Consider the following 14639-nt stretch of genomic DNA (forward strand, 5'->3'; position numbering starts at 1 on the left):
CCATTTCTTCAGGAAATGTGCCTGGAGGTGAAGCAACACATATAAAGCATGTTTTACATGAACACATATCAATGTAAACTGCATTGTGTCAAAAGCATTGGCTACTTTACGTACATGAATGGCTTTGTTTTCCATTTGACAAAGACAACAAGAATTTTCAACAGGTAACTGAAAAGGTGGGAGTTGGCTGTACCAGTTACAGTGCAGCTTACAGCTGAAGCATACCTATGTTACCAAGGTGACCACTCTTACAGGCTCATGCTGACCTCATCAGTAACCAGGAGTATAACGTGCGAAGTCTCTAGAAGTGGGACCTCTGTCTTGGCTACAATATCAAAATTTCATGCAGATTCTTCCTGTTCACAGACTTTTCCCCAAAACTATCTGGAACCATATGGCTGAAATACAAAAAATTCTACAATAAAAAGATCAGATAGATATTAAACAGTTAAAAGAAGTTAATTCATATTCCTGCACTGTTATGTGATAATGATTGCATTAATGACTTTGCTTGCAGAAAGAATTTTCAGGAAGGACTCTACTACATGAATCTTTATTATCTATTGTTATGACTGGTGTGATATCAGGACTGTGAGCATAGACTTCTGCACAGAGTGTAGTGGCATATGTATTCCAGCTCTTGCATACTCCATGACTTACAGCTTCCTTTTGCATATTTTTTGTGAGATGGGATTCTTCAGAATAAAATGGGCATGAAGACAAAGATACAAAGATCTAAAAATCTGGTTTCCACCCTAAGTAGAAAATTAATCTCAAGTGATGGAGATGCTGTAGGACTATATGTACCACCTCTGCCGCATGGAAGACCAGCAGGAGTTTAGACCAGTCAGCACTGGCAGTTTTGAAAAACATCAAGCCTCAGATGTTCAAGTGTGGTAATGCTAGAGGTTACACAGCTCACATCCAGGCATGGTCACTGACACAAATTGTTCAAGACCTAGTGTATGCTGTAGGTGATTGGGTGAGCTTCCATATGGGTGTGTTGTTGCTCATCTTTCTTGCTGCATCAGTAAAACTTTGTTTTATAATGTGTGTCATGTTCCATTACTGTTCAGACCTCAGTTGCTCAGCCAGTCTGGTAAAAACACACCAACATGAGGATTCCCAGTATTTTTGCATCTTTCTGTACCATTGCTGCTACTATCACAAATGTGTGCAATAAATGATGTGTACAAGTTGAAAAGAAGTAAAAATTAAAACCAAATGCAGAAAGAGGTTGTTTGTTAAGTGGAAAATTGCTGCAACAGTTGTGTTGAGTTTGTCAAAGCTGTTTCATGGCATTTGTTTTTGTTGTGGTTTAAACCCAGTCAGGTAATTCGTTCGCTCACTTCCCCCCCTTTCTTGCCCTCCCCCTGCTCTCAGAGGGACGGAGAGGAGAATCAAAAGAATGCAACTCCCACGGGTTGAGATAAGAACAGTTTAGTAACTAAGGTATAACACAAATCACTACTGCTACCACCAATAGTAATAATGATAAAGGAAATAACAAGGGAAGAGAATACAACACCTCAGCACCCGCTGACCGATAACTCGCCCCCCAAGCCCGACCAAGCTCCGACCGATACCTCCTCCAACCCTGCAGTCTCCCAGCCCTTCCGGCTAACTCCCAGTTACATCCTGGGCATGACGTGCTGTGGTATGGAATAGCTCTTTGGTCAGTTTTGGTCAGGTGTCCTGTCTCTGCTTCCTCCCGGCTTCCCCTCCTCCCTGGCAGAGCATGAGGCTCACAAAGTCCTTGGCCAAACCAAAACATCTCTATCAGCTCTGTTCCCGAGCTGAAAGTCAAAACACTGCACTGCACCAGCTACCAAGGAGGAGAAACATGACTGCTACTGCTGAACCCAGGACAGTTTTGTAGTAGATTCTGCTGTGAGTTAAAGCATCAAGAGCATGAGAGTTGTGTGGGGCAAAGGAAAATTGTTCTTGTGGAGTAAAGCTTCACAATAAGAAAGTTAAGAAAAATGCTTGGATTCTTTAAGTTATCACAGAATTTTTTGTTTCTTGTTACATGAAATCTCTTGCTGTCAAAATAACTGCCTTATCTACTTCTAGACATCCACTGAGAATTCAGTGTTTGGTTTCCTTTTGTTAAGAAGATAGCATGTATTAAAAGGATATAGTGTTTGAAAATTACTTAGTAAACACAAGGAAAATGGCAACTGCAATGTCATGGCACAAAGCCCAGCGACAGTAATTTTTTAACTCTCTTTTGTAGTTCAGGAATATCTACATTATCTTATCACATATAAATTTATCTTTGAGGGATGGAAGGTACTTCAGGGCTTTTTCCCAGCTGGATATAATTACATTTTTATGAATTCATCTTCCTTGACAGGAAGATTTAGATGTACTTGATTTGTGACTGGGATATGGACTTTAGTATAAATTCATGGGATATTAGGGAACAGGTTGAGAGACAAACCTCAAAAAAAAGATAAAGCAAACGGATGAAAAATGGGGAAGGGCAGGAAAATATCATGCAAGAAACTTGATTATTTGGAGAGAGAACTCATTCTCTTGCTAAGTCTGAATGATCCTATTCAGCAATACTTTGGGAAAGTAAGAAATTAATTCCATTTGATATTGAATGTTGCCCTGTCTTTTCTCTGAAACATGGTATAGCTCAGAGATACACTATTCATTCGTGTATCTGAGTTTTTTTAACTTTGCATTAGCTGAACAAACCACAAGAGACTGAGAAGAAATCCTTTACTCAGTGATACAGAATATCTGGCAATAACTAGGATACTAGATTCATATAGAAATTGGTGGTAAAAAGAAATTGAAATAAAGTATTGTTTTCAGTTCACTGGTGAAAATACACATTAAAATTACCTTGGACCCAGTTCTTTCTGGGTCAAACTGAACCATTTCAGATTTCCCACCAGAACAAAAAAAAAATATAAGAAATTCACTCTTGATCATATAAAATTTCATTAAACCAAAAGATTTTGATTAATTTTCAAGGAGTGTTTTATTTTGAGATAAACAAAAATAGTAAAATTAGTTGCTAAATACTATAAATAATAACTAAACATAATAACATACAAATAATAAGGCTAAATAGCTAAATATTGGCTAACCAACTTACCTGGGTTATGCAAATACAATTTAAATTAATTCAGTTTTTCCTAGGGTTGTCTAAATCATCTTACTACTTAAAGACAAATTCATAAACAGTCTTTTTTTCTCCAAAAGACATTTTATAGCCAAAAAATGCATCACCTCGTAATTGTTATTCACTCTCTTTAAAAAAATCATTTAAGAATGTACCTATTCTGCAATACATAAAATTAATTGCAAGATCAAACAGGTGGCAAGTTGTAATTGCTGCTTCAGATTCTCTAAAATTTGCATATATCCAAATCTCTCAATCAACTAATCTTTTGTTCTTTGGAGACCATGTTTATCGCCTCCATTTCTTTTGCCATTTGGATGATAGGCTTTCTGAGGTATTCTTGTTTAGTGTTTAACTCAACCTGGCTTTTTGTGGCAGAACAGTCTGCTCCCAAATTCTGCTCACGACTATTTAGAAGATAAATGATGGCAGCAATAACTGTGGCAATGTACTGTGCAGCAAAATATTCTTCATGTTTTTAAATCCTTTCTTTTCACTAATGGAAAAGAGGGACTTACTGCAGTCACGTAACAGCTTTATGTAAAAAGAGCTTTTGAAACTTTATTTTCATTCATGAATGTTTCTTTCTGGGGGGCAAATTTGAAGCTAGTGCCCTTTGTCTGTCTATCCATCTTCAATTACTTTACTGTCAATTATGGGCTCAGTAGAAGTAAACACCATCAGCAAGAAGTTGCTGCAGACAGACAGCATCTTAAATGTCCTGTTTGAAGGACAGAAACATAATAAAATCCTGAATGCTGATTGAAAATCTTAACTGTGAATAGGAAAGCCTAGATCAAAAGTAGTTTGGATTTATACTTTTTTACTGTTTAACAGAGGATGAATTCTTGCCCTTGCAGCAGTGTGACTTTACAGACTGCTGACTGTTGAAGCAATTCCATGAGAAAATAAACATTTAATTGGAAATCCTAGATGTTATTCAAAATGCTTGCTATTATCACCAGGAAGAATGTTGAGGTGGACATAAGGGTTAAAAATCCCTAATGCTGAAAAAGATCTCATACACTGGATAGCTGTGGAAGAGGGGGAGAAAGGACCTTAACTCGACGTCGTATCATTTTTGAAAAGTAATAGTTTTTGTGATGATTGCCAAGTTGGGATTCACTTGAAACTCATCAGCATTTTTATAATGTTTTATTAACCTTGTTTGCTGAGATTGTGTGGCTGGCCAAATTAGATTTGATGGTAGAAATTTCTTTGGGGACTGTAGATGTGCTGGGATATGTACATTTACTGGAGTTTAATGGAAATAATGAATATTCCCTTCTTGTGAACAACATCTTCAGATGATGAGTGCTAAAAATGAATTACTTTTAGCATAATGGAACTGCTAGAGATTGTCAGGAAAATGTGTCCTTTCCAATAATTTCCATGTTTTATGCCTCCCAGTACAAATATAAATCTCCTTGAGAACTAGATAATCTGACACTCCAGATACTACCATGTTTCTGACTCTTGGAAATTCTGAAGATTTTTGTTTTTGTTGTTAATGATCAGTTCAGTTCTGGCTCTCATTAGAGATACAGTTTAATGGTTGAGCAATGTAAATTTTTATTCAGTCTGCGTGTCATTGCGTAACATTACAGTTTTATCATATATAAATTGTAGAACTCAGTATGCATCTTTGCATTTTACAGCAATAAACCAACAAAAGAGTAAGCTATCATTATTTATAACTAAACAGTAGCATTTCATTGAGCATGAATTTGCACATTAAAATTACATGTTAGAATTGACATATACCCCTCATCTTTGATGGGTGTATCTTATGACAATACTTAAAAGGCATGATTCACTACAGTATCATCACATTAATTTCTTTTAAGATAATTAAAAATATTTACCATAGATTTTTTTTTTCTAAAAAAAGGACTTAAATCCTTCTGTCATTAATTCATCACATGATTACTTCCTTGTAACTCTGTAATACATTTTTTAATGGGGAGGGGGATGCAGTTTCTTGAGAAAGGATCATCTTTTATTTATTATGCTTTTTTCTAAAAAAAAAAAAAAAAGGCTGTCTTGGAAAACATAGAAACATTTTTCTTCTACCAAAAATATTAGTTTTTTTCATTTCTAAGATATTGGATAGCTTATCACTGTCTGTAGCTGGTGCTAAATATTGAACAGACATTAGCCTCTGGAATTTGGAGAAGGTACCAGGACATACTTCCTGTGAGGAATATTATTAATAGAAGTGAATAATTACAATCATTATAGAGATATGTATTTCTGACACAGAATTATATAAATATGCCTAGACAATATCTTCTAGCAAGACTTGCTTTGCAGACTTTTACAGCTCTTCAAATTTTCTGTGCAAAATTGCATTGGCATTCTCTCAGCCACAGCAAGTGAACATTCACCAGAGTTGATTTAGGAGGACTGTAAATGTGACTTTTAGACCCTGCTGCATCTTTCCTGTAATCCTGAGACATCTAGCAACTCTTACCCATGCTCATTGCTAGTGACACCAATACGCTGTTAAAAATCCAGGGATCACAGTGTCTTAAGTGAGTCCATGTACTTCTCTGTTCTGAGGAACTGGATAATGCAGAAACCAGAATTTTTGGTACATATTTACGGCACAGAAGGTTTTATTAGATAGTCACTGAACAACTTTGAGGTCTCCTCCAACCCAAATCATTTTACTTCTCTATGATACTATGAAATTTAGTGGTCCCTGAGCAAAGTTATAGAATCATAGAATAGTTAGGGTTGGAAAGGACCTTAAGATCATCAAGTTCCAACCCCCATGCTATGGGCAAGGACACCGCACACTAAATCATGTCACCCAAGGCTCTGTCCAACCTGGTCTTGAGCACTGCCAGGGGTGAAGCATTCACAACTTCCTTAGGCAACCCATTCCAGTGCCTCACCACCCTCACAGTAAAGAATTTCTTCCTTATAGCCAATCTAAACTTCCCGTTTAAGTTTTAACCCGTTACCTCTTGTCCTGTCACTACAGTTCGTAATGAAGAGTCCTTCCCCAGCATCCTTATAAGCTCCCTTCAGATACTGGAAGGCTGCTATGAGGTCTCCATGCAGCCTTCCCTTCTCCAGGCTGAACAGCCCAAACTTTCTCAGCTTATCTTCGTACGGGAGGTTTTCCAGTCCCCTGATCATCCTCGTGGGCCTCCTCTGGACTTGTTCCAACAGTTCCATGTCCTTTTTATGTTGAGGACACCAGAACTGCACACAATGCTCCAGGTGAGGTCTCACAAGAGCAGAGTAAAGGGGCAGGATCACCTCCTTCGACCTGCTGGTCACGCTCCTTTTGATGCAGCCCAGGATATGGTTGGCTTTCTGGGCTGCAAGTGCACACTACCTGCTCATGTTCATTTTCTCATCAACCAACACCCCCAAGTCTTTCTCTGCAGGGCTGCTCTGAATCTCTTCTTCGTGATTTAAGCCCAGCCAGCAACCCAGAACCACTCAGCCTCTCGCTCACTCCCCCTCTTCCTCCCCCCTACTCCCGGAGGGATGGGAGGAGAATCAAAAGAATGTAAATCCCACGGGTTGAGATAAGAACAGTCCAGTAGCTAAGGTATAACACAAAACCACTGGTGCTACCACCAATAATAATAACGATAAGGGAAATAACAACAGAAGAGAATACAAACACTCACCACCCACCGATCGATACCCAGCCCAACCCGACCAGTGATCTAGCCCTTCTGGCTAACTGCCCCCAGTTTATATAGTGGGCATGACGTGCTGTGGTATGGAATACCTCTTTGGCCAGTTTGGGTCAGGTGTCCTGTCTCTGCTTCCTCCCAGCTTCCCCTCCTCCTTGGCAGAGCATGAGACCCAGAAAGTCCTTGGTCAGAGTAAACATTACTGAGCAACAACTAAAAACATTGGTGTTATCAGTGTTGTTCCCAGGCTGAAAGTCAAAACACAGCACCACACCAGCTACTAAGAAGGAGAAAAAATAACTGCTACTGCTGAACCCAGGAGAAATTCTTAAATACAAGCATTCAGTAGACTACACATACATCTGCGAACCTGTTCATTTCATGGACCACATATTCCAGATCTTGACAAAATGTGTTTTCATATCTAATCTCTGAATCACCCATTAGGTTATTTTTTTTTCAGATTAAAATTAATATTCTTTAGAAACCTAGTATTGTAGTGGAACTCATTTAATTCTTTTCAGCCTAGAGACAACATCAAATGATTTATCTTGAGATCCTAAAAATGGTCTATAAAATTAGTTGGATTATTTTTTCTTTCCACATTTGTAGCATCAGCAGGAGATGCTGAAGATACCAAAAACATTTCTAAAATTGTAGATGGGGTGGATAAGCCTGAAAATACTCTTCCCACTCAGGGTATTGGCAGTGCATTATATTTGTTAGTAACCAGCTGGTTAAGCAAGGCATGAAGAAGCTATAAAATTTGCATCACACAGTGGCAATGTGTAGATGATGTCTCAATTATGTTTCTCATCTGCATGTAGGTGTACATCCCCACTGGAGGACCTCAGTGTTTCCTCTGGCTACATCTCTTTTTATATCAGTGTGAGTCAATAGCATGCACAAACATTATTACAAACCCAAAAGAAGGCAGGGCTATGCCTATTTATCTGTGTTACCATAGCTCCTACAGGATCCTATTGTTCTATCTGCTGTACAAACATATGGTATAAAAGCAGTATTTGCCCGAAAGAGATGGCAATTGGATGCCTCCTTGTCAAACAAGTAAAAGACAGGAGCTCATGTTAAGGAACTGAAGAACTGAATTATGCCCTACATGTGTGAAACGAAACTTTTTAAAAAAAAAGCAAGCAAAGGACTATGGAGAAGAATTGGTCAGGGAAAGCAAATAACTGTCAAATAGCTGTCCGGCCCACTCACTGCACTCACTCCATACTATGCTGTTAAAAAAAACTAATTTTGCAGTTGAGAATAGAAGATTGTAGATGCCCTCTTCTGTGATGCCGCTTGCTAGTACTGAACTTTGTTATGTTAGAAATGAAGTGTCAAGTCACTTCAGAGAGGGAAGCTATGCAAACAAATAATTTAATTCCCTGCTACTAATATCAGTGAGCATTTGGCCATAGGAAATATGGGGATCAGTTTGAAGCCCTTTGATGTTTCAGAATTAGAGACATGAACTCTTACTGCTCATTAATAATCCTTATTTGTATGTTTTCCTTTTATTTATTTTACCCTGCTATTTTTCCTATTACTCTCAATAAAACTAGAAGTAAGCTCTCATAAACTTACTTTTCAGATTCACATGCATTTTAAAAAGCAGTACTTCAGTCATATAAACAACACCTCTGAGGATCAGTTCAACACAATCACAACGTCCTCTTTCAGCTGAGAACTGTAAAGTGCAACAATATTTTCTTATAAGATGTTATGTTTCCTTATAAGATGCTACAAATTTTGTGCGTGGAGACAGATTTGGCATATTTGAAAAATAGGATGGAATAAAATACACGCATATGTTACTTTGTGTATATACACAGTGTAAATCTAGGGGTCCCTGGAAATATTTTGCTGAGGAGAGCTTATTTTCTCCATTATGACTGTTTTTTAAACTTCCTGTATCTTCTTTCTTGATTAAATCTATCTGTGATGACAGTATGTTCATTATAGACTAGGCTTTTGTTGTCCTATTATTACATGACACCTAGGAATAACAAGTGGTCAATTATCTTTTAGCTAGCACCATCAGAAAGGAAATTCAATTTACCTACATCTTCTCTCATCACAGTACAAAGGACATTTCCTAACCTCAGTGACACTTTAATTAGCATGATGGTGGAAAGCAGTATTTTCCATCATTAAGTAGTTTAGGAGCTTTAGTGTATAAATCATGATTTTCTATTATAGTTGAATGGGTTAGATAATATTATTCTCATGACCAAATGAAGCAGACAGTATCTTTCACAAGCTTGAAACCTATAGCTGAAATTTGCACTAGAACAGGTGCATTTTCTCATGTCATTTCAAGAAATTGTATGTAAAACAGCTTAATTTAGTATATCAGAAAGTACATATTCAATGTGGAATGTCTCATGTTTCAAATCTAGAGCAAGGAATGATATGGCTAGTCCACTCACAAAACATTGTTCCTGGCATTATTTTGCGGTGTCCTATTGTATATGTTTCTTTTCAATTGTCAAAAAGCATTTACACCCTGTGTAAACCAGTCCTTTGCGATGCACATTCAATCTCATTCAAAATTTATAAAAGAGAAAATATATAGAATTTTTACTTACTGAGCTTTAGACAACCTTTATCACTTCAGTGCAGTATAAGTAGACTCTTTGAGTTACTTTGCAGACATAACACAAAAAAAAAACAGTCCAAGACAGAGAATGAGAGCTGGGAAAACCAACTCAAAACCAACTCGGTACACAGCCAGCTCTGGTGGAGTCAGTAGTTGTTATTTCTTATTCATCTTCATTGTGTTCACTTGCATTAAAAAATAGTGCTCTGTTTTAGATGGATGCATAGAATCACAGAATAGTTAGGGTTGGGAAGGATCTTAAGATCATCTAGTTCCAACCCCTTGCCATTGCCAGGGATGCCTCACACTAAACCATGTCACCCAAAGCTCTGTCCAACCTGGCCTAGAACACTGGCAGTGATGGAGTATTCACTGCTTCTTAGGGCAACCCATCGCAGTGCCTTCACCACAGTAAAGATCTTCCTCCTTATATCTAATCTGAATTTCCCCTGTTTTAGTTTAAACCCATTACCCCTTGTCCTATCACTACAATCCCTGATGAACAGTCCCTCTCTGGCAACCCTGTAGGCCCCCTTCAGGTGCTGTAAAGCTGCTGGAAAGCTGCTATGAGGTCTCCACACAGCCTTCTCTTCTCCAGGCTGAGCAGCCCTAACTTTCTCAGCCTGTCTTCATACAGGAGGTGCTCCAGCCCCCTTATCATCCTCATGGCCCTCCTCTGGACTTGCTCCAATACCTCCATGTCCTCCTTATGTTGAAGACACCAGAACTGCATATGGAGATCATATATTGTTAGGAAATTAAAGTTGATTCCGATAAGCATGCTTAAAAGACTGATAGGTCATCACTTTGAGACTTCCAAACCTCTTTACTGTATCAATAGAATACACATTGACAGTGTAAATCATTATCACTAGTTACCCAAAACAATTAGTCCTTAGCAAATCTGTCCTAAATTAGTAGTAAGTATACAATCACACAATTCACACCATTCTATTCAGCACTGATGTGCATGATCCATGACAATACTTAGTTGTTGAGCTCAAGGTTATCAGACTTGAGAACTCATGAAATAGGGAAACCAGGACCAAAGTGGGCTGTGACCTTTGCTTTCTTCTTGTTCTTGGTCATTGTTGATGTTCTATGTTGCTCTGAACCTTTTCAAAAGGTTCGCACCTTGTCTTGACGTATTACTTCTGATATGGGGACTTCTGGTTTCTCTTATTCTACAGGATTATCACAGTCCCATCAGACATTTTATCCCATTTGTATTGCAGAATGATTTACATTTTTACCAGACATCTTTGTTACCTGCTCCACACCCTTCATTCTTATCCTGAAGATTTTATTACTTCACATGTTTTTCTGCACCTGTTTTTTGCAACAGTACCACTGTCCATTTGTGGCTCATCTCTACCTGCCCATTTGTGGTTACGGGTATTAATTATATATTTAATATTATTCATGTTACAAAGTGCTAATAGTGGTATTTCAGTGTTACAAATTGCTCATACAGTCTTGCTGGTGTTAGTGGTTTATTGTGTTTATCATACCTGGCTTCAAGGCACATAGCATTCTCTGCTTGCTTTTATTTTTTGAGAGTAACAAGCCTCTGTTTTCACTACAGTTCTAGCTTCTTTTAACAGAGAAGGATTGCTTGCCTAGTCATCATGGCCAAAATTTCATTCTCAAATGAAGTAATGGAAAAATAAGTTGGAATAAAAAACAGCTGCACAGTTACAAACACCATTCTATAGGTTGTGTTACAAGGCTTGTATGACTCTCTGTGATTTAGGCAATGACTAGGTTAGATAATATTTAATAAGTACATTAGGCTCAGGTAAACATCTGACTATGTTAAAAAAAAAATTAAAGATTAAAAAAAGTCACAGAAAACCAATGGTTAATGGAGGGACAGACATTCTGATAATAAGTCATGCTTAACTTTGCATGAAGAACGTAAACGATTAAATACCACCTTTCCGAAAGGTTTCAGTCTGCCAGTCTTTGCATCAGTCTGTCAGTCTTTGCATCCTTTTTGCCTCTGGTAATGATTAATAGTATCTGAGACAAAGTGGAAGTCCTTTTTCGCTAACTGTTAGAAATGCAAGTATGAGAGGTGCATTCCTTGAAACTCTGTTAATGCTCTGAATTAACTGCTAGATTGGCCAATTCATGAATAACCTCTTCCTTTCTGTCATAGTTTTTTTTTTGTCCAAGATTCACAGTTTTGAATATAAATGCATTGATCATAGCAGTAGACACATGACACAGCTATAAAATGTCATGTCTACCCCACGATTTTAACAGCAGGATGTGATATTGTATTGGCATTGGTTAGCTCTGTTGACACTAGAAAATCCATACTGAAGTCAATTTAAATACAATTTTGTTAATAGACTATTTCCAAAACTGTTCTCCCTCTGATAGTTTGTCTAAGTCATCTTTTTAGACACAAGCAAGACAGCATACTGGTGTACTATCTTCTAAGAATGAGCTATAGAAAGGGAAGATAGGATAAAAAAAACAGTCCTGGAAAATCACAGGTCTCTGTGTAGTCCTGCTCAACCAACATGGAAATGTGTGCAGCCCCTCCAAAGCCAGGCTGTTAAGCTAGCCAGAAATGTAACCAGTCTGCATCATACCTTTATAAATAAATGGGCATCAGTACTCCAGTTTTGTTCTTATGTCTTTTCTTAATGACATGCAGAAGTGTTATTTCTATTTAAAAGATGGGAAACAGAAGCATGAGATCAGTTCAGTGATTTGCACATGAACACATTGAAAGTTTCAAATTAAACAAGAGACTGAGTCCAGAGCTCTTAAGACCTTACAGTGGATCCATTTGGTCATTTAACCATTAGTCCTAGTATAATTGTACTTTTCAGTTGCATAAAAAAAAAAAACCACAAGAATGGACGCACTGTTCAGAGCAAGATTTAAAGTGACCATAATGAACACACAGGGAAGAATAAGAACAGCACTAATATATTTCTTCCTTGGTAGCTGCTCAGCTGCCAACCATTTTCTACTCAGTTTCTGCTCAGGATTTCTTCATCAAGTTGTGGCCTGTCTGTTTAATTATCCATAGTAGGTGTCTCTCCTATATACTTGCTGAGCCTTCACTTGAAACAGATGAATTTCTGATGTTTGCCTAGCTTCCTGGCAAAGAAGCTGCTAGCCATTACATTGAGAAACTTCCTGTTATTTTCATCCTAGAAACCAGGCACCACCTCAGCTCAAAGAACAAGAAGAGAACAAGCTAATTTAAATATTTCCAGTCTCCTTTAGCATCATCTCTAGTTTTTTAAATTCAGCAACATTTTTTCACTGATCTATTTTCTCAAGCTCTGAGGTACCTAAAACGTAATAGTATCTGAGTCTGAGTTAGTGTTCCCTCTAACTTCTAATAGTTTTTTATTTCCCATCAGTTGAACATCAGCAGATAAAAAAGTATCAGCTAAGCATGACAATAAAACCCCTAAACACATAATGGCCTTAAAAAATTTGAAACTACAAGGGTGGAGGTTGATCGGCATCTGTTATATGCTGATGAAGGTCCTCTGAAAGAAATTAAAGACAATTTAACAGTAGCTGAGATTTTCACTCTGTGCCTATAGATAGCTGATAAATTCTCTTATCCTGTGTTGCTTTTTCAGCATCATCCCAGCTGCCAGATAAACAGGCAGCAGTATGGCTGAAGAAGAAATCAAGCTTTGTTAAGAGGAATGTATGTATTTTTCCTGTGTCTAGGTGAAAACTTATTCATAATAAGTACAGGAGCTCTGAACAGTTCTCAAAGCTCTTTACCATTCTCTTTTTACTAGTTGCTGAATTTAAATCACTCCTTAAATAATAGTATGACTTAATTTAGTAAGAATTCTAAGGATAGATCACATAATAATTTTTGTCTTTGAAATAGCGATTTTTATTGATCTTGTTTTATAAAATAAATTATTTTATATTTCACTTCAGTCTCCTGTGAATTGTGATTTAGCTTTCACTTAACACTTTAGATGAGAGGAAGCTTCTACCTATAATAAAGGTTGTGATTCATTGCATAAGGCAGTTTATCACAAAAAAATCAAACTGCAGCCTAAAATCTAGACTGTGGAGTCTTCAGAAACCAATATAATATTTGCATGCACTACGAACACCCCGGAAAGATCTGTAAGGAAAAACTCATCTACCCAAAGCTGACATCTCACCATCCTGCTGACAAACAAGTAAAAAACTAGAGAAACCCAAGTGAAATAGGATTCATCTCCCTGGTGACCCTCTAACAGCTAGGCAGCCAGTGTTCATACTTTCTCCGTGGATATTACAAGTGCTTATAAAAAAACACATCAGAAAACTTTAATCTTCAGACAGATGCTAAAATTAAAGACCCAAGTTGATTTCTGGAGTTTTTATCTCCCTCTGGTTAAAGAGAAGACTGAGGAAAGCTGAGGACATATGAACAGAAACAGTACTATTTCTTCCTCTGTTTCCCTCCTGCAAAGTTAAAATGAAAGTATCAACCACACAGAAAGTTGGGCAGACAGAACATTAGCTTATATAAGTGCCCATAATGTTATATATTTCATTAAAACAACATTGTGTTATAGCTTAGGTTTAAAGAACTTAGCAAATGCTTCAACACTGCCCTAAAGGGAACAACTCTCTAGCAAAGCTTTTAGCTTGTGCAAAATCATAAAAACAGAATTTAGCAGTACCTATCTGAAACTAAGAACAGCAAAATGAGGGTAGGTATAAAATCGTGCCAAAACTGAGAGAGACTGGGCTGTTCAAACAACATTTTAATAGGAAATAAATAAACAACACAGTTGCTGTTTTTCTGTAGTGCAGTAGTAACCATAGAAACCAAACCCAGGGGTTATTTTCATTCAAAAGCCATTTTTTGTAGCAAAGCAAGGAATTCTCTGAACAAATTGATGGTTTTGATCCTGCAAAGTGCAGCTGCAGATCAGTTTGTTCTTGTTCCAAATGCATTGTGCAGGGCACATACTAGCTCTGCATAGCTATCAAATGACCCATGAAGGGGGGAAAAAAAGGGAAGTAAAAAGTTCTCCAGGTTACCAGTGTAGGAGCAGAGATGTGAGGGTGCTTCCCAAGGCATGGAGAGCAGAGGTAGATGGCATCCTGGGGGTGGTGCAACTGCCCAGCACCCACCTAGGTGCCAGAGAAGATCCTGACCCTGCTGATGCCAGCACCAACTTTCAGCTCACATTGGTCTTACACGAACTGGTGGCTGCCACTCACCAAATACATA

The sequence above is a fragment of the Pezoporus wallicus genome, unplaced genomic scaffold (genome assembly GCF_028554395.1).
Source record: "Pezoporus wallicus isolate ANWC-B61680 ecotype Strahan unplaced genomic scaffold, APGP_CSIRO_Pwel_v1 contig_6658, whole genome shotgun sequence".
In the NCBI taxonomy this organism is placed as follows: domain Eukaryota; kingdom Metazoa; phylum Chordata; class Aves; order Psittaciformes; family Psittacidae; genus Pezoporus; species Pezoporus wallicus.